The 21668-nt window shown below is 47.8% G+C and overlaps 1 protein-coding gene across 4 annotated transcripts in view; it reads right to left on the bottom strand.

Annotated features, from left to right (window-relative positions):
* LOC135206172 (RNA/RNP complex-1-interacting phosphatase-like) overlaps positions 1–21668 on the bottom strand; it is a 309494-nt gene that overhangs the window by 286661 nt on the left and 1165 nt on the right. The gene's annotated exons all lie outside the window — the stretch shown is intronic.

Here is a 21668-nt window from a genome sequence, read left to right as displayed (position 1 = left end):
GGCTAGTTGCCTACACTAAAACAACAGAAGCGCTACTGCGACTTGCAAAATTTAAGCTCTCGCAAAAGTTAGAAACTAGAACTACGTAATTACTTAGTAGGTTACTTATATGAAATCAGGAAGCAACAGCCAAAATGTTCTACAAATTCATAGATGCACCTGCCTTCACTACAGCAAGAAGAATTCTGACTAGAATGATAAACATTCTACCCCCACCTGGTGGAGAACAGGTGAGCTAGTATGTCCATCCAAATAAGCCACATGTTCTCTTATCTTTGAATGCCAACTGCATATACAGCACACCAACTGTAGCTACAGTACTAAGCTAATTTAACAGAAGACAACATTCCTCCTAAATAAAAGTTATTTAAATCTACAAATACAAACCATCACCTGTTATATAGGAAGCTTAATCCTTAGGTGGGAGGACATCTTAATCGAATTGAGCACTTCAACTCTGTTGTACCTATTCTTTCCCAAAAGTGGGCGGGGCTAGTTGCCTACACTAAAACAATGGAAGCACTACCGCTACTTTCAAAATTTAAGCTGCCACAAAAGTTTCCATATCTTCCTCTTTCCAATTCTTTTTTTATATTGAATGACCACAAAATCTGCCCAGTTTCAGTGTTGTTAATGTATATCTAGCCCAGCCTCTAAGGGTTAAAAAATAACAGACTCCTCTTGCACCGTACGATTATGGGGACCACACTGGAAATGGGTGAAATATGACAATTTGTCTAAAATTGCATTTTTCCTAACTATACAAACCTGAGGTCCTTTTACAATAGGAAGGTACTAGCGGCAGCTGGATAGGTCGTAAGCTTTCGAACAAGGGGTTCGGTAGTTAACTGCTTGTCCGACAGGCGCGCGCGCGCGACTGGGAGGTAAACAAATCACTTTTGCTTTTGGCCCAAGCAAAAACTGCAGAGTGAGGGGTGGCATGAGGTGGGGCTATGTGTAAAAGGACCTCAGGTTTGTATAGTAGGAAAAATGCAATTTTAGACAAATTGTCATTTGTTCCGACACGGCATACAAACCTTTCGGTCCTTTTACAAAATAGGAAGACTCACTTCTTGGTGGGTGGAATCTGAGTCTTTGTGAACAGACTGGTGTTCGCCCAACCTTGGAAGCCTCCCTGGTCGTAAGAGCGAGGGAGGGATCCAAGCCTCTGTCCGATTGATCGGGGTGTGCACCGCAGGATCAATGGTCAGACCTCTGGACCGAGTACTAAGAGAGAGGCAAGCGTATCTCTTCGTACCAGCAATGTAAGAACTTGTTCCTGTACAGGAGCAAAGTTAAAGTCATGGTTTTGACTCTTGTAGGCATCCACTTCCCCCCCTTGTAGAAGGAAGTGGTGGATATTCTGCTCCCATCCCTCGTGAAAGGGATAGGATGGGGCTCTGTCATATAGCTCACCGGCATCTCGTCCTTATCCAGCAGGGTGATGACCGTATCCCTCTACCGACAGGTAGAGGGGGAGAAAAAGATAGAAAGAGAAGCCAGTCACTTTCTCATCACTATCTATTCATACAGTCACACCAGGACTCGATGCTGTTCAGCCTGCTAGGGTCTGGGTTAGCTAGACGACGTGTTGAGCACCACCACGGGTCCTAAGGAAACCGATCCAAGGACCTATGGGCAATATCCAAGAGGTATAAGGAAGTTGCCGGTGGTCTGGTTGTACCAGACCCCTGCCTTCCATACCTGCGCCACGGAGAAGTTCTTACGAAACGCCAACGAGGGGCCAATACTTCGACTTCGTGAGTTCTCGGGACGGGACGTACGGATGTCGTCACTACCATCAGCCTCATACGCCCTCCTGAAGACCTCACGCAGCCAGGACGAAAGAGTGTTCTTGATACTTCTTTCTTGTTGGACCCCGTTTGCTAACGAAGAGGCTTCGACACTCAGGCCCGAGGTGTCGAGTTCTCTTCAGATAGCGCCGTAGCGTCCTCCCAGGACAAAGCAGCATCTCATCCACATCATTATCTGCATGACGCTCCCGTACTCTCTTCGCCGATGCCAGGTCCAGCAAGACGAGGGTCATTTGAGTTCCCTGGGTTGGCAAGACCTTTGGAAGCTGCTCCTAAGCAAGGAGATCTCGAACGAGTTCGAGATGTCCAATCCCGTCAGTTTCAGGGCGAGCGACAAGGCGGCTCTGTATCCTTTGACTGTGGGAACTTAGAGGAGCTTCCTCGGGCGAAGAAAAAACGAGGAAATCCGCTACCTGCTGAAGAGTGGGTTGGCTCTGAGAAGAGATAGGCCCCGTCTACGACACCAACCACCGAAGACGGCCAACTTCTCCTGGTACACAGCTGCAGAAGACTGACGGACGTTTCCAGCCATCTCTGTTGCTGCGCTACGAAAAAAGCTTCTCGTTCGCAAAGAGAAGGTGGATAACAGCCAGCCGTTGAAGACGTAGGGACTGGACTGCTCGGTGGTACCGCTCGACGTGTGGCTGGCCGAGAAGGTTGTGCCAATGGGGAATCTCTCTCGTTTTCTCTTGCGAGAAGAGCCAGCAGGTCCGGATACCAAATGGCCTGTGGCCATTTGGAAGCCATCAGGATCATCCTGAGATTCGGGATGACCAGTGCTCGACTGATCACCTTGCGAATCAGGCTGAACGGGGGAAAGGCATAGGCGAAGAGGTTGTCCCACGGGTGTTGAAGAGCGTCCTCTGCAGTTGCCCATGGATCCGGCACGGCCGAGAAGAACACCTGGAGCTTCCTGATGTGCCGGATGGCGAACAGATCCTCGACTGGTCGCCCCCACAGGTCGAAGAGCCTTTCCGCCACGTGCTGGTGTAGAGACCATTCGGTCCTTATCACCTGATCCCGACGGCTGAGCGTGTCTGCTACTACATTCCTTCCCTGGAATGTAGCGTGCCGACAGCTCTATTGAGTGTGCCTCGGCCCACTCGTGCACCTGCCGAGTCAACTGATACAACGGGAGAGACACTAGGCCCCCCCTGTTTGTTGACGTAAGCCACCACCGTGGTGTTGTCGTACATCAACACCACTGAGTGTCCCATCAAGCGGTCCTGGAACTCTTAGAGAGCGAGGAACGCTGCCTTTAGTTCCAGTACATTGATGTGAAGGTGCTTGTCGTTCTCGTACCACACTCCTGAAGTCCGCAACTCTTCCAGGTGTGCACCCCATCCCTCGGTCGATGCGTCTGAGAGCAGCTGCATGTCCGGGGGGAGAATGCGCGGAGGCACTCCTCTTAAGGGGTTCCTGTCGTCCAGTCACCTGGCTAGGTCCTGCCTCACCTCCTGTGTCAGTGACCATGGAAGGCTTGGGGGATCCGTCGCCTGTGACCAACTCTCCTTTGGTCTCCCTGAAGAGACCGCAGGTGAAGACGCCCGTTAGGGACTGGCTTCCCGAGACGACAGGTGTCCGATCACGACTTGCCATTGCTGAGCTCCCTGGTTCCTGCCGAGACAGGAAACTGGTTGGCTGCCTCCCTGAATCTGCTACCGTGTCGATCAGCATACCCAGGTACTTCATCCTCTGCTTGTGCTCGAGATCGGACTTTTCGAAGTTCAGAACGATCCCCCGATCGCGACAGAACTCGAGCAGTCGATCCCTGTCCTGTAGTAACTGCGAGCGGTAGCTCGCCAGGACTAACCAATCGTCGAGATACCCCATCAGACATATCCCGTGCGAATGGCCCCAAGCAGACAGCAGAGTGAACACTTGCGTGAACACCTGTGGGGCGGTTGAGAGACCGAAGCAACGTGGCCTGAGCTGGTACACCGTCCCGTCGAGGATGAAGCGGAGGTACTTTCCGAAGGACTGATGAATGGGTATTTGTAGATACGCATCCTTCAAGTCCACTGAAAGCATGAAATCGTTCTCCCTGATAGAGTCGAGCACTGAGCGTGCCGTCTCCATCGTGAACCGGGTCTGGCGAACCAACCGGTTCGGGGGAGAGAGATCTATCACTGGGCGCCAGCCTGTCGTAGACTTTTCCACCAGGAAGAGTCGGCTGTAAAGCCCGGTGACTGATCCGTACCGATTTCTACAGTTTCTCTTGCTCAGCATGGTCTTGATCTCCTGTCTCAATGCTACGTCCTTCGATGCCCCTGGAACGTACGCCTGCTGTTGGACCGGGTCCCAATGGCTGGCCAGGCACCCCCCCACTTCCGGCAGCAGGTGAGGGGGCGGGAACGCCGTCCTTCCACTGTGAACGTCGTCTGGTTGGGGCTGATCGAGACCTGACAGGAGAGAGCCGATACCGCTCCGACTCATTCCAGTCCTCGTCGAGGTCGAAACCTCAGGAGGACCGAAGGGATATATAAATACGATGTCCGAAGACACGTAGAAACGCCTCTGTCGCAGTAGAGGAGGTGAAGGAGCTTGTTCGACCGTCCAGAACCGAGAGAGCCTTCTTGTCCGGAGACGAGAGACTACCTGGCTCAACCCAGTCGGCAAGCTCCGATCGCGGCAGACCACCGTCGATTTGGATTCCCTCTCGGGCCCCAAAACGACTCGAGCCGAGACGTGGCTCTGCTGGTGGGAGCGGCGATCCTTCCCCGAGGTCATTGAGCTGACGAATCAGCGCCGTAACCTCGGCAAAGTTCCTCTGGATCTCGGAAGTCACAGCATCTTGCAGAGTGGGACCGTTAAGCCCTTCGAACAAGAGCATATTCCGAGAACCTTCCTCCTAAGAAGGGGGAACAGCGACAGCCCTCTCGGTACTTCATCCACTGCGCATACGTCCTGGCCGGTCCAAGACCGTGCCTGGTACGTAGGGCGCTGTGGTGGGATCATGAGGGGCGCCCCACCCTCACGATCACTCCTCAAAATACCTCGCTCCTCCCGGTGTAACCCGAGGAGGTTGAAGGTACGGGAGAGGCAGACCTGACGCTCCCTCTTTGCTCGCTGGCATAACCAGCAGGCTTTGAGGGCTGCAGGCGATCGTCAACCCGCGGTGGCGATCGAGCTGCAGGCCTGGTCGAACCGTCTCGCTGTGGAGAACGGCTGGACTGAGCACAGCGGCCCCGATCTCGAGTGTCAGAAGAGCTGGTGCTGGTTGCCGTACCCGGTCGCTTTCTTGTGAGAGCGACGGTCAGGCGACCTGCAGGCTCCACTGTCGCAGTGAGACCGGTGCTTGTCCTCACGGCACGTCACGTCGCTGGTTCCAGCCGTGGCTGGCACCGGCGAACGGGAGGACCTCTTCCCAGCCTCAGCCCGTGGTCAGTCGTGGACCGTCACGTCCCCGGGTAGCCAGCTGTTCACCGCGAGAGTGAGAGCTGGTCTGGTGAGAGTCGCATGAGCGGCTGTCACCAGTCTTCCGCCCCGTGCCGTGAACCTGACGCTGAGCGGACTCAGAGGTCTGGTTCTTGGCTGCACGGTCGCTGGTAGGCGACCGTACACTCGGTACCTCCCGCGAACGAGAGGCCGAGACGGACCCTGATGCAGTGGCAGAACCACTGACACCAGGCGAGGAAGTACCGGTGTTAGCCGGTACCCCTCTGGTCCCCGTAGTCTTCTTCCTTGCGGAAGAAGAGACGGGCCCCGCTCCGAAGGAGCAGGAGGACCAGCGGAAGGAACCCTCCGTCCCACCGAGGTGAGACGGGTCCCGAGAAGCTCCCGAGGAAGCTTCTTAGAGGGAGGAGGCGACCTTCTTCTCCTCCGGCTGTAAAAGCCTTAGAAGTCGAAGGGGAAGAGGCGGCGGCCGACGACGATGAAGAAGATGAAGACGACGACCACGACACCTTCCTCTTCTTCTTCGTCAGCTTCCTCAGGACAGACGTAAGATCTGCTATCCAGGGCGGAGCCGGGGCTGCTGTAGCCGAAGCCACAGGGCCCGGACGCACCTGTACAGACAGACCAAAGTCTGGGGTAGTACCACCACGAACAGGGACGACATCAGCAGGTATGGGCATCTCAGGAACAGCAGGGCACGGGCATGGTAGGGACAGCCAGCGCAGCAACGGCAGGAACAGCCAAGCCGGCAGCAACGGCAGGGACAGCCAGCGCAGCCAACTGGCATGGACAGTCAGCCCAGAATCGGACAGGTACGGCATGGCAGCACCGGAAACACAGGAAGTTGGAGAGCAGCAGCCAGCAACATCCTGGTACCGGCGGCAGGTCCAGGGGCGAGCTCTAGGGCAGCGGAAGTGTGGTCGCTGCAGCGCGGCAACCACGAGCGGCGGCGGCACGCCCCCCCTCTCGGTACGGCGAACGGCACTTCACAGCGGCTGTAGGCAAGACTGTTACCACGTGAGGCGAGTACACCAGGTGAGGAGGGACGTCGTCACCTGGTTGCGTGGTCACCACTCCATGGGTGACCGCAGTAGGCCCAGACATAGAACCGCAGCCCCTGGACACCAGCACGCCCTGCAATTGGAAGGACGCCCATACCTCACCAAGGTCCACCCTCGTGGCAGTAGCACCTGCGGAAATAATAGTAGTAACGATTAATGGGGGGGAAATCCCCTCGTGCGGGGGTTTGATCCCTCCCGAACGAGTGGAAGACCCCTAATACAATTGTACATCGGGCACCGAGCGCCCTCCCCCGCGCTCGACGGATCGGGCGAGGAGAAGAACGCCGATAACCTCCCCCCCCCAAGGGGAAGAGCCACCTGTGGGAACTGAGCGTGGGGGGGTCGTCTCCCGTTCCCACCCCCGCACAGTACCCATGTACCCAACAACAATATAAGAGCCCGAGAGCAATCGTGCCATCGGCACGAATACAAGGCATAAGGATCAATTCCCTGACTGAGCGGAACTTGAACCAAATAATATTGATGCAATCAATAATAAGGAACAAAATGAAAATGCATCTTGCAAAACGATTCACTTCACAATGAATAAGGGCTCGATCGAGCGCATTTGCGCCCTCGGTACCGAGCGCAAGGGTGAAAGGTTTCATTCCTTACCTTTATGGATCAAGGTTTCTGGAAACCTTGATCCACAAAGAATTGATGCAATCAACAAATATATGAAAATGAAAAGACTACTGCGCTTGCGATTTCACTTCATACAAATAAAAAGGGGAAGGATCAATTCCCGTGAATAGCGGAACATTGATCCCAGTCAACAATGCAATCTCAATAAAAAAAATGAAAATGAAAAAGAACTGCACTTGCGATTTCACTTCATTCAAAATAAAAAGGGGGAAGGATCAATCTCCGGGTAAGCTCGGAACCTGATCCAAAATGAGTATTGCTACAATAAAAAAATAATATATGAAAATGAAAAAGAATACTGTACTTGCGATTCCACTTTCATACTGAATAAGTTTCCGTGCCGAGCGCATTCGTTCGGCAACGGCATACAGGTCAAAAAAAGTATAAATGAAAAGAGCACTTACTTACGATTTTCATCTACACATTTCCAACTCAATATACGCTCGGAGCGAGCGCTCCCGCCCTCGGCACCGAGCATACACAATACGAGGATCATCTGGGAAAATGAATTCCCACAATTACGCCCTTCAGTCCCGGCACTCGGGTAATCGGAGGGCGTTGTGAAACCAAGATCCTTTAATTCACAATTGAATTCAATGAAATGATTGTACTTACAATTCAGTTTCACTAGATACATAGAAAAAGAAAAACACAATCATGCGAAAGCAAACGACGATGAAGCGGGCAGAGAGCGATGATACACGTCCACACGCCAGCAGGCCGAAAGCAAAAGTGATTTGTTTACCTCCCAGTCGCGCGCGCGCGCCTGTCGGACAAGCAGTTAACTACCGAACCCCTTGTTCGAAAGCTTACGACCTATCCAGCTGCCGCTAGTACCTTCCTATTGTAAAAGGACCGAAGGTTTGTATGCCGTGTCGGAACAATATAGCATCCCCGTGACACTTCTATAAGTTATGAATGAAGTTTTTTCAGGTGGCATCATACACTAGGTAGCCTAAGTAAGGACCAGGTGACCTTGACTGATTGATTTATGGTTACTAAAACTGACATCATAACCTCTAGACCTGGTAAGAACCTGCAGCCCTTGGTTAGTTTAGGTACCTGGCTTAGGGCTGAGTACCATTGAGTAGATGTGGTTGCTGTTGCATTAAGTAAAAACTCTATTATTTACTTTAATTTACTGTGCCGGAGGTTAGGTGGGGGTCCAATGAAGGGGGGAAGGGGAAAGTCCTCCCAGCCACATTAGCACCTGGCACCCTAGGTTAGTTTAGGTGGTAGGATCAAGAGAAGTAAAGTCCACCTGCCATTGAGGTGAGGACCCTATGCCTTAAGTTAGATCAGGTTAAATACACTCTAGTCTCTCACCTGATATATATTTTCCCCCATCTTAAAACCCTGCTTTCCTATAACAGTTCCCCATAATGTACAATATAAAGGGTTCCCCATAGTGTACAATATAAATGCAGTTTAGTGTCTTTAAAACAACTACTTTTCAAATGAAATGAGTGTCATAGTCAGTCGCACCACACAATAAATAAGGCCAAGACAATCACATTTTCAACTCCAAAATGTAATAGGCCTATGATTCTAAGTAAAATTTTACCAAACAATTCTTATTTGTTCTTGGTACATTGGTACAAACTAGGTACGTGTAATATTTTTATGTTTTTCACAAAGCTAAACTGGGATTGCCTCAAGGAAGCTAAAATTGGATGAGAGTTTGGCAGTCATTTCAAGAGTCACCAGGTTGGTATAGTAATACGCACCTCAAATGGGCAATACTGGTAAGGAAGGATGTAGTTCAAGTCGAAGAGCACCTCAAAAATAAGAAAAGCAATCATTCTTGAAAAGTGGCCAAGTTTGCAGATCTAATATGTCAGTGATAGACTACCCCTTAGAACAACTCATTCCACTGATTTTGTTTATCACCTGTTGCCTTTTCAGTAAATCTGGGAATTACTACCAGACCCTTCTAGCTTTGGCAACTTCCAGATAACATGCAAAATGGGCACCATGTTTAGTACCAGCCCCTTGGGGATGAACATATAACAAAAAATAATGACTGTAAACAATATAAATGATAGACATAAACAAAAACATGGAAAAAATACTGTAAATATTTCAGTTGGCAACTGGCAAGAACCAAGCTGCAGAGGAAGTTTCAAGTTTGGTAAAACTACATATAGGTAAATCCGCATGTATTATTACCTTGAAAATTGATTTTTCATAGGGTAAAATACCAAATGGCCAGCCTCTACCATAGTGCAACCACCTTCCCAAAAATTGCAAATTATGTCCTTAATTTCTGACTTGGGAGAAAAAACTTACTTTGAGAGGAAAGCAAACGTCTCGAGGTGTTGCTTCGTCAGACGCTGGCTTTGAATAATGTCTATTCTGTGTTACAGGCTGTGTTCTACCAAGGGACCCTTTGAAATGGAGGTTTTTGGAAGTAGTAAAAAAGGAGGAGAGAGAGAGAATGGACATGTTATGATGGCCACCCTGGAACTCATACGGGATCAATATGTTAAAGAAGTGATTGGCTAAGGAAATGTACTTTAAAAGGAACTATACTAACCTAATCTACTCTAACCTAACCTAACCTGGTAGACCATGTTACTTAACCACCCCTGGTGAAGGAAACTCCACTTTTTACCAAAAGCTTCCCTATAATGCTGCAATTATCGAATGGCCTACCTCTGCCATAGTACGATCACCTTCCCAAAATTTGGAAATTACCTATGGCCTTAATTTGGGACTCGGGAGAAAAAACTTACTTCAAGAGGAAAGTAGAGGTCTCAAGGTGTTGCTTCAACAGAGAGCAGGCTCTTGACTAATGTCTCTACTGGCCATTCAGTATTTTACCTTAATACCAGACGTGGAGCAACCCCATACTTCTACCTCAAATTTTATGGCCTTTACAGCCTTCCAAGCTTAGGCCTAATCACAGTTTACTAACCAGAAATGATGGTGCAAAACAAACTGTACTGAATCTTTGAATTAGACTAACCATAGCCTAGCCTATGTAGGGTAAACAACCACAGACGATCCATCGTCATCGTGTGGCTCAGCCTTATTCCTCGATATTTAATTGATGAAACAAGAATACAATTACATCTTGTAATCGGTGGTTTTATCCTTACTGCCATCACAGCTTAAACTCCACAGTGCTTATTTGATTGTTATTATACACGTTTTGGTCTTAATTCACTCCAAATTGCACTTGAACTACGTTGCGGTTGCTGGTTCCTAAGCGCTCACTCCACAAACACAGTTACGGGCAGCACACGAGTACGCGGTGTATGAGGTGCAAAGCTTTATTCCCTTAATTGTTTACTTTACTCATTATTTAGTTAACTTTGTTACTTCAAAATGACAATTTGTCCAAAATTGCATTTTTCCTAACTATACAAACCTGAGGTCCTTTTACAATAGGAAGGTACTAGCGGCAGCTGGATAGGTCGTAAGCTTTCGAACAAGGGGTTCGGTAGTTAACTGCTTGTCCGACAGGCGCGCGCGCGACTGGTAGGTAAACAAATCACTTTTGCTTTTGGCCCAAGCAAAAACTGCAGAGTGAGGGGTGGCATGAGGTGGGGCTATGTGTAAAAGGACCTCAGGTTTGTATAGTTAGGAAAAATGCAATTTTGGACAAATTGTCATTTGTTCCGACACGGCATACAAACCTTCGGTCCTTTTACAATAGGAAGACTCACTTCTTGGTGGGAGGAATCTGAGTCTTTTGTGAACAGACTGGTGTTCGCCCAACCTTGGAATGCCTCCCTGGTCGTAAGAGCGAGGGAGGGATCCAAGCTCTGTCCGATTGATCGGGGTGTGCACCGCAGGATCAATGGTCAGACCTCTGGACCAAGTACTAAGAAGAGAGGCAAGCGTATCTCTTCGTACCAGCAAACAAGAAAAAAAGTTCCTATTTGCAAGAGGCAACATAACGTTATGGTTTGTCTCTTGTTGGCATCCACTTCCCCCCCCTTGTAGGAGGAAGTGGTGGATATTCGCTCCCCATCCCTAGTGAAAGGGATAGGATGGGGCTCTGTCGAGTAGCTCACCGGCATCTCGTCCTTATCCAGCAAGGTGATGACCGTATCCCCCCTACCCACAGGTAGAGGGGTAGAAAAAGATAGGAAGAGAAGCCAGTCACTCTCTCATTCACTTATCTATTCTTACAGTCACACCAGGACTCGATGCTGTTTCAGCCTGCTAGGGTCTGGGTTAGCTAGACAACGTGTTGAGCAGCCACCACGGGTCCTAAGGAAAACGATCCAAGGACCTGTGGGCAATATCCAAAAGGTAGAAGGAGGTGCCAGTGGTCTGGTTGTACCAGACCCTGCTTCAGTACCTGCGCCACGGAGAAGAGTTCTTGTGTAACTCGAGGGAGTGTACTTCTAGGTCATCTTGGTGCTGACGAAGAGTCTTCAACACTCAGCCTGGGATGTCGAGTTTCTTCAGAAAGCGCGGTCGCGCTTTCACAGGGACAAAGCAGCAATCTCCTTCGCATCGAAGGCGGTGAAGTCCATTAGGGAGGGGATTGTGAAGGACTCTAACCGATCGTCAGGAACCGAAGGGCTTCAGAGTCTTCGCTACGAATTCGGTACGAAATCGAGCGTCACGAATCCCCATCCCTGGATGCTTGACTTCGCAGGAAAAGTCATGCAATTACCTCAGAGGAAAAGAAGGGAATGGTCGTATGACCTATCCCTCTTCTCGACTTCGGTGATGTCCTGTACCCATACTGGTCTATCCGTCTGCCGCGACGTTGTTGTTCTCGGTAGTGGATAGGACACCGACACTCAATGGTGGGTGTCGATGGTATGGGTACTGTGACAAGCCGTTAGGACGAAGAAAAGATTGTTATGGAACAACCGAACTAAGTCCACAGCGAAGTTCGTAACAGACTTGGGCGCTCTGACAGCTGCCTACTGACTGCGTTCGGTAGGAGGCAAGTTGTCCAAGCACCCGAGCAAGTCACGTGACCTTCGCCTTAAAAGGGTTATGCCAAGAGACTAAACAAATAATTTGTTCGTCACCGATGCCAGAAGGCAAGGTGATGACTCTCTTAAGGCATGTGCCCAACAGGCGAAAGTCAATTGCCTTCTAGAGACCGAGGTCCTTGATGGCAAGATATCTCATAGTATAGTTGATTCTCGGGTAAGGAGAAACAACACTATGTGACGTTGAAGACGAAGGTGTACAGAAAATGCAACCTACGTCTTCACAGCTGAACCGAGAGAAGGATTCTCAAGATTCTGAACCTGTGCTACAAAGACTGAGAACGCTAACCGCTATTGATTGCTGTCCGGTGAGGATCGTAGTTGCAATAAAAGCGGAGCGCTTCCAGTAATGAAGACAGGGAACTACTGCCTGAAGAACTGCTTCTCATGGGCTGAACATTTGGAAGTAGAGCTGTCAGGTCGGAGAGTAGGCGATGTCTTCTACATATCTGTTAATTCGGGGCGAGCAAATGAAAATTGCACACCTACGAATACGAGATATTTTGAAGACAAACTCAGATGTCTGCAAAAATCATTCGCATTATCGCAGTGCGATGCAGCGGTTGACTAGTACAGACTTTCTGTTACCGTGCGGTAAACAGAAAGATGAAAAGAGTCCAAGAGATATCTCTGTTGAAAATTCTCGCAATGTCGAAGGCGATGAAATCGAGCGTCACAGCAGTAGATGGTCCTTCATTATTGCGAGAATCCCCGTTAATCAGAGACCTAAGTCCATGATTGTTGGGCAGAGATACGGTTCGGTAGTCAATCCAACCAGGGGAGAGAGAGACGTAACCGACCGTGCATCTCCGAGACCTAGCTGATACTGAGCCGCTATCAGGCAGTTCAATACGCAGTAGCTCTCGGTGACTCGTCATCCTGAGTTGCCAGGTAATCCATTATTCCACGAAGGAATGCGTTCGGCTAGAACCATCGAGCATAAAGAATACGCTCGAGCAATTATATTTAACCGAAACGGATTTCGGTAAATACAAAAGCTGATTTGGTGTTGTCATGACAATACCAAGTATCTAAAATCGAAACTGATAACTGCTGGGAGGTTGCAGGCAACCCGAGTTGCAGTTCAATTAAGATACAATTCGTCTCGGTCACAAACCGTAGAGTTAACTACGGTATGCGCCTACCCCACGGACAATTCAACTGTTAAAGAATCATGTCGCGAGGGTAATATACGTAGTATATTTGTAGGTTCTGTACCACGACCTCCATCCTAAAATCTTTTCCCCTCGAGGAATGAGAATAAGGATTGGAGATCGACCGCCTTCGTTCTCTAGTCAAGAGAGTGAAGGAGAAGTCTTTCCCAAAGGAAAGCTTCAATGGTGAACAGAATACCGAAGACGATAGTTCAAGCCAAACTGGAAGTTCCCGTCCGTTCTTCTCTATTCCAGGTTAAGCGCCTACTGTGAGATACTCTTCTTTCAGCAGCAGTCTTCTTCCAAATGCTAGAAATTACAGGAATTCGAGCATAAGCGAGGTTCCCGATTATCGTGTAACAATTATCGGGGATTCTCGCTCACTTTGGACCGTGGTCTCGCCTAAGTGTTTGGAGATCGTAAAAAACTCGAACACTCTTGAGTGCGCTAGAAATTCCGTAGAATTCTAAGCACTCTGCGAAACCCCCCACCGAATTCGTCAAACGATATCGGCTGGTGGTCCTCTCGATTCCCGTAGAAATCGAGAAAGGGGCAGGATCCCTCCTCAATGGACCGGGGCTTACGTCAGGTAGGACCCGAAGGTCCCCCCGGTAGCGCAGCCCCTAACGTGGGATCTTACAGAGAAATCTCTGTAGGATCCCTCCCCTTTCCCTCGTAGCCGTAAGGAGAGAGGGAATGGGGGAGGAATTGGATACTGGCTCGCCTTCCCAGCGGAACTAGCAGTTGGAGAAGAAAAGGAGCAGCCATCGCCTTACGGCGATGGCCTCTCAGAGCCTGGGAAAACGTATCGTCAGGAGAAAACGTTTTCCCGAGGAGGGTTACGAACTCATACTGTAGGTAAGTGTCTGCCGCCACTGTGAACGTCGTCTGGGTGGGGCTGATCGACACCTGACAGGAGAGAGCCGATACCGCTCCGACTCATTCCAGTCCTCGTCGAGGTCGAAACCTCAGGAGGACCGAAGGGGTATTTAAATACGGTGTCCGAAGACACGTAGAAACGCCTCTGTCGCAGTAGAGGAGGTGAAGTAGCTTGTTCGACCGGCCAGAACTGAGAGAGCCTTCTTGTCCGGAGACGAGAGACTACCTGGTTCAACACAGTCGGCAAGCTCCGATCGCGGCAGACCCACCGTCGATTTGGGTTCCCTCTCGGGCCCCAAAACGACTCGAGCCGAGACGTGGCTCTGCTGGTGGAAGCGGCGATCCTTCCCCCGAGGTCATTGTGCTGACGAATCAGCGCCGTAACCTCGGCAAAGTTCCTCTGGATCTCGGAAGTCACAGCATCTTGCAGAGTGGGGAACCGTTAAGCCTTCGAACAAGAGCATATTCCGAGAACCTTCCTCCTAAGAAGGGGGAACAGCGACAGCCCTCTCGGTCTTCCCCATCCACTTGCGCATACGTCCTGGCCGGTCCAAGAACCGTGCCTGGCGTCGTGGTGGGATCATGAGGGGCGCACCCCTCACGATCACTCCTCAATACCTCGCTCCTCCCGGTGTAACCCGAGGAGGTTGAAGGTACGGGAGAGGCAGACCTGACGCTCCCTCGTTGCTCGCTGGCAGAAACAGCAGGCTTGGAGGGCTGCAGGCGATCGTCAACCCGCGGTGGCGATCGAGCTGCAGGCCTGGTCGAACCGTCTCGCTGTGGAGAACGGCTGGACTGAGCACAGCGGCCCCGATCTCGAGTGTCAGAAGAGCTGGTGCGGTTGCCGTACCCGGTCGCTTTCTGTGAGAGCGACGGTCAGGCGACCTGCAGGCTCCACTGTCACAGTGAGACCGGTGCTTGTCCTCACGGCACGTCACGTCGCTGGTTCCAGCCGTGGCTGGCACCGGCGAACGGGAGGACCTCTTCCCAGCCTCAGCCCGTGGTCGGTCGTGGACCGTCCACGTCCCGGGTAGCCAGCTGTTCGCCGCGAGAGTGAGAGCTGGTCTGGTGAGAGTCGCATGAGCGGCTGTCACCAGTCTTCCGCCCCGTGCCGTGAACCTGACTGCCTGAGCGGACTCAGAGGTCTGGTTCCTGGCTGCACGGTCGCTGGTAGACGACCGTACACTCGGTACCCTCCCGCGAACGAGAGGCCGAGACGGAACCCTGATGCAGTGGCAGAACCACTGACACCAGGCGAGGAAGTACCCCCGGTGTTAGCCGGTACCCCTCTGGTCCCCGTAGTCTTCTTCCTTGCGGAAGAAGAGACGGGCCCCGCTCCCGAAGGAGCAGGAGGACCAGCGGAAGGAACCCTCCCGTCCCACCGAGGTGAGACGGGTCCCGAGAAGCTCCCGAGGGAGACTTCTTAGGAGGGAGGAGGCAACCTTCTTCTTCCTCGGCTCGTTGAAGCCTTAGAAGTCGAAGGGGAAGAGGCGGCAGCCGACGACGATGAAGAAGATGAAGACGACGACGACGACACCTTCCTCCTCTTCTTCGTCAGCTTCCTCAGGACAAGACGTAAGATCTGCTATCCAGGGCGGAGCCGGGGCTGCTGTAGCCGAAGCCACATGGCCGGACGCACCTGTACAGACAGACCAAAGTCTGGGTAGTACCACCACGAACCGGGACGACATCAGCAGGTATGGGCATCTCAGGAACAGCAGGCACAGCAGCACAGCATCGGTAGGGACAGCCAGCGCAGCAACGGGCAGGGACAGCCAGCGCAGCAACGGCAGGGACAGCCAGCGCAGCAACTGCATGGACAGTCAACCCAGAATCGGCAGGTACGGCAGGTAGCACCGGAAACACAGGAAGTGGAGCAGCAGCCAGCAACATCCTGGTACCGGCGGCAGGTCCAGGGGCGAGCTCTAGGGCAGCGGAAGTGTGGTCGCTGCAGCGCGGCAACACGAGCGGCGGCGGCACGCGCCCCTCTCGGTACGGCGAACGGCACTTCACACGGCTGTAGGCAAGACTGTTACCACGGAGGCGAGTACACCAGGTGAGGAGGGACGTCGTCACCTGGTTGCGTGTCACCACTCCATGGGTGACCGCAGTAGGCCCAGACATAGAACCGCAGCCCCTGACACTAGCACGCCGCAAATGGAAGGACGCCCATACCTCACCAAGGTCCACCCTCGTGGCAGTAGCACCTGCGGAAATAACAGTAGTAGCGATTAGTGGGGGGGAAGTCCCCTCGCGCGGGGGGGTGAGCCTCTCCGAACGAGTGGAAGACCCCTAAAATACAATTGTACATCGGGACACCGAGCGCCCTCCCCTCCCCCGCGCCTCGACGGATCGGGCGAGGAGAAGAACGCCGATAACCTCCCCCCCCCAAGGGGAAGGGCCATCTGTGGGAGCTGAGCGGGTGGGGGTTCTCGTTCCCCACCCCCGCACAGTACCCATGTACCCAACAACAATATAAGAGCCCGAGAGCAATCGTGCCATCGGCCCCGAATGCAAGGGCATAAGGATCAATTCCCTGACTGAGCGGAACTGAACCAAATAAATATTATGCAAAATCAATAATAAGAATAAAACAATCAATAAGGAATAAATGAAAATGCATCTTGCATTACGATTCACTTCACAATGAATAAGGGCTCGGATCGAGCGCATTTGCGCCCTCGGTACCGAGCGCAAGGGTAAAAGGATCCATTCCTTACCTTTATGGATCAAGGTTTATGGAAACCTTGATCCATAATGAATTGATGCAATCAAAAAATATATGAAAATGAAAAGAATACTGCGCTTGCGATTTCACTTCATACAAATAAAAAGGGGAAGGATCAATTCCCGGGAAATAGCGGAAACATTGATCCCAGTAAACAATGCAATCTCAATAAAAAATGAAAATGAAAAAGAACTGCACTTGCGATTTCACTTCATTCAAAATAAAAAGGGGAAAGGATCAATTTCCGGGTAAGCTCGGAACTGATCCAAAAATGAGTATTGTACAATACATAATAATATTGAAAATGAAAAAGAATACTGTACTTGCGATTCCACTTCCATACTGAATAAGTTTTTCCAACCCAAATATACGCTCGGAGCGAGCGCTCCCGCCCTCGGCACCGAGCATACACAATACGAGGATCATTTCTGGGAAAATGAATTCCCGCACTTACGCCCTTCAGTCCCGGCACTCGGGTAATCGGAGGGCGTGGTGAAACCAAGATCCTTTAATTCACAATTGAATTCAATGGGAATAAATATGAAATGATTGTACTTACAATTCAGTTTCACTAGATAAACTAGTAAAAAGAAAAACACAACCTCATGCGTAAAGCAACAAGCGACGATGAAGCGGGTAGAGAGCGATGATACACGTCCACACGCCAGCAGGCCGAAAGCAAAAGTGGTTTGTTTGGTTTTACCTACCAGTCGCGCGCGCTGCGCGCCTGTCGGACAAGCAGTTAACTACCGAACCCCTTGTTCGAAAGCTTACGACCTATCCAGCTGCCGCTAGTACCTTCCTATTGTAAAAGGACCGAAGGTTTGTATGCCGTGTCGGAACAAATGTTTCTTTAATTCATGTCTATTATCCCTTTTTTGCAACCAAATTAACCTCGAAAAATGTCAAATATTTTTTATGTAACTTACAAGCAGACGACACTGCGAAAAAATGACTCATCATTGCCAATCTAGTGGAGCTTCACACATACGCCGATGCATTCACAAACTGTTTCCATGAATTCTAGTTGTCATAGTAATGCAGTAATGATAAAATTGCTGTAATATGTATAAATGCATACTACGAAAAGATACGCTACTAATTTCACTTACTATTTCCCCGGTTTTGTGTAAGTCTTATACCCAGTTTGGAGGGTAAACACATACCAATTGACAACACTGATAAACAATTGAAGAGCGCAAAGAATGCTGTAGTTCCCTTGGATCAGTAGAGGTTGGAAGTCGTGTTTACGATTGTTGTGATGAAAGTGCCCCAACGTCAATGGGTACAAGTGGTGTGGGGATTTAGCACAGGAAATGGAAAGTTTGTTGACACAAGCAACTCCACAAACATCGAGATGGCGTCAATCTTCTAAACATTTTTAATTGTAAGTAAAAATTTTGAAAGCATCATGGGGGTAGTGTGCACTGCGTTGGCCACACTTTTCATAAACCTCTGTTCAAATCTTAAAATATGGCCTTAATTTCTAACTTTGGAGAAAATACTTACTTCGAAAGGAGAGTAGAGGTCTTGAGCTCCTGCTATCACCAGCAACAACTCATGACTGATGACCATCTCCATGTTAGGACGTGTTAAAGTACTTTTTCGGAGGGTGGCCAAAAACGCAGTAGGGTAAAACATCACCGACTACCAACACTTATCATGCTGGACGGGTCTTATTCACTCGATATTTAATTGGTGAAACAAGAACACGTACAATTACAACTCTAAGCATACCATTCAAAAGATTGAAGTTTTGTCAACATAATGTGATATATGAAAGCCCCATACGAACTGAAATAAGCATGTGACGCTCTTCGTAAAATATGTTTTCAAGGCAGTTTTGAAATCCAATATGGCGGCTACCATGTGGATGGCAGGTTCTGGTCAGTGACGGACACCATCTTCCCCAGCCTTCCCAGCACTCATTTGAACAATGTTAGAGTATATTTGTAACGTTTATTGATCTTACTCAAGATTGCAGTTGTAATCAGCACAATAAAACAACATTTTGTTGCCTATATTAGTGAAAGTATGAAACTTGTTATTCCCGGGGTCATGGTTTGAACTGAATTCATTTTTACCTTGTAATCGGTGGTTTTTATCCTTACTGCCATCACAACTGAAACTCCACAGTGCTTATTTGATTGTTATTATACACATTTTGGTCTCGATTCACTCCACATTGCACTTTAAACAAGTTGCTGTTCCTGGTTCCTAAGCGTGCATGCCACAAACACAGTTACTAACAGAAGACGACGACACTGCAAAGTTTTATCCCCTAAATTGTTTACTTTACTCATTATTTAATTCAACTTTACTTTATTTAAAAATGTTAATTTAATTCATGTCTATTATCCCTTTTTTGCAACCAAATTACCCCGAAAAATTACAGATATTCCTAAAGTAGATACGATCCAATGCTTTTAACCTTGTCATACATCTGGCTGCCGAAAACCATAGCGGAACAAAATACAGATAAGTGGATTATATATATATATATATTTTTTTTTTTTTGCTTTTTTTTTGCTAGCACTTTTCATTGATTTAAGTCTGTATTAGTATTTTGATTTTTTTAATAACTGTAAGCCAAAAATAAATGTAACCTTTAATGTTTGCATGCTAAGAATGGCAAAATCATCGTTGCCACATTACTGGAGCTTAACACATACGCCAATGCATTATTATAAACTGTTTCCATGAATTCTAGTTGTCATAGTAATGCAATAATGATAAAATTGCTTTAATATTTTTATATATATATATATATATATATATATATATATATATTATATATATATATATATATATATATATATATATATATATATATATACTTTCAATACATAAGTCTGATTTCACCAATTTCCACGTTTTGTGTAAGTCTTATACCCAGTTTGGAGGGTGAAAACATACCAATTGGCAACAGAGAGAGAGAGAGAGAGAAAGGAAGGCGAAGGAAGGAAGGACAGGGGTGGAGGTGTGGGGGGAGAGAGGGTAGGTGGAGCTTTTTACGCGTGTTCGTATCCATTTCTGGACAATGGAGTTTTTCTCTCTTGGTACAAGGACAAGTGTCGGTATTCTTTACGATTAGTGATTCACGATACCCTTATAAATTACGGCACTAGGTGTAATGCACTATAGCAAAATCTCGTTCTGATACGAGTGTTCGTTACAGAAATATTGCCAAAAAACGTGCTTGCACTGTCTCTGAAACCCATAGTAGGTATGCTGCTTAGTTGTCAATCAAGTTTTTTGTAATCAAGTATTTTTTACAATCTAGCTATTGTATAAATTTGTATTTTTCTCAATCAAAACATATGCCCCTCAATGCCAACCTTCCTCTTTTAACGACTTTCTGGTCATTGCAAATTCGGCCCCATTAATTTCTTATGGTGTGAAAATAGACAGAGGCCCAGGGACCGAAAGTGATTGCGTCACACTACGGCGGTAATCCGGCAGTAAAACATCTTCATATATCCAAAAAGTAAATACCGTATATTTCGGCGTATAAGTCGACCGGAAGATAAGTCGACCCCCCAATTCTGAGTAAATTTTTATGATTTTAACTAATATCGGGTATATTAGTCGACCTATAAAATGTGAGCAGCAGGGTAAAACGTATCATATAAAATAACCTGAATGTTATTACGGTACATATGTTGCTCTACTTACCAAAAGAAATACAGGTAATATACTCGGTATATTAACAAATCTGTGTAATATATAAAAGATGAATACCGGCAAATATGATTAGAAATGACGAAACGGAAGATAAGTTACTCGAGTGTAATGTAAACAAACAAAGCGCTAACTAACGCTGCATAACAGCTTAAGTTTATATGTATATACAAACTGCCACTCAAGTTAATGTTTTGATTGAGTTGTTAAAACGACGTGCCGGTATTTTATTATTATGTTGGAATATTCCTTGACCATTGGTTCTTCTATGGCATAAACAGGCTCATTTGAGGGAAAACGAACCTGCAGTTGATTCACCAGATTCAAACTGGGATCCTTATGATGAAACCATGAATGATAATTTGTTTGATGAATTGTTTAATTCAAATGACGATGACTCAAGTAATTTTGAAGGATTTTAAATACATATTTACTATTAAATACAAATTTTTTTTATTTTATTTAAAGTGATAAATAAAGATTTCATACCATAAATGTTTTTGAACAATACCCCGGTAAATACAAAACTGTCAGAGTGAACGCATCCTTCTCAATTACTGTACTACAAATGCCTACGCAATGTTTACACTTGCTGTTCGATTGGGGTTTCTTCAAGTTACTTTGATTTTTTTTCATTTTATTTAAGGTAATGGATGTTCTAATGTAATATTGTTGTCGTATTACAGTGTGAAATGTTTTTAATACTGGTATTTACATACATAGTTACCTCAACAAGGCTGTCATTGTTATTAGCCAACTGTAAAGCCTGGATTCCTGTACCGATATGCCAAAATAATAAAGATTCACTTTTTGTTACCGTTAGATAAGTCGACCCCCTTATTTTGGCATGATTTTTTTGGGCTAAAGGGTCGACTTATAAACCGAAATATACGGTAATAAAGATATATATGCGCATTACGATTATAACAATTACATGCATAGCTGATAATCTTCATGAATAACTGGTAAACTGTTCTGCAAGAAAGTTGAGTATAGCAATTATTTACAATAGGTGCGAAAGTCAAGATGTCGTGACGTCATAAAAGAACGTTCTTATTCCAAAAAATAATTACTTAAATTTGAGTCAGAATCAAGTTACTTTTTCAATAACGAATATTTTCAAATTAATCATCATAAATATGTAAAATATTGATGTTTTACTATTTATTTACAAATTATCTAGTGCACGCTTTGTCGTCGTCTTCTACCAAAACAGTTGTTTAGTACATAAAAACGTCCTGGTAACGGACCGTGTTCTGATTGTTGTGATGAAAGTGCCCCAGCGTCTATGGGTACAAGTGGTGAGCAGATTTATCACAGGAAATGGGAAGTTTGTTGACACAAGT

The sequence above is a fragment of the Macrobrachium nipponense genome, chromosome 29 (assembly GCF_015104395.2).
Source record: "Macrobrachium nipponense isolate FS-2020 chromosome 29, ASM1510439v2, whole genome shotgun sequence".
Taxonomy (NCBI): Eukaryota; Metazoa; Arthropoda; class Malacostraca; order Decapoda; family Palaemonidae; genus Macrobrachium; species Macrobrachium nipponense.
This window is presented reverse-complemented; position numbering and strand designations above follow the sequence as displayed.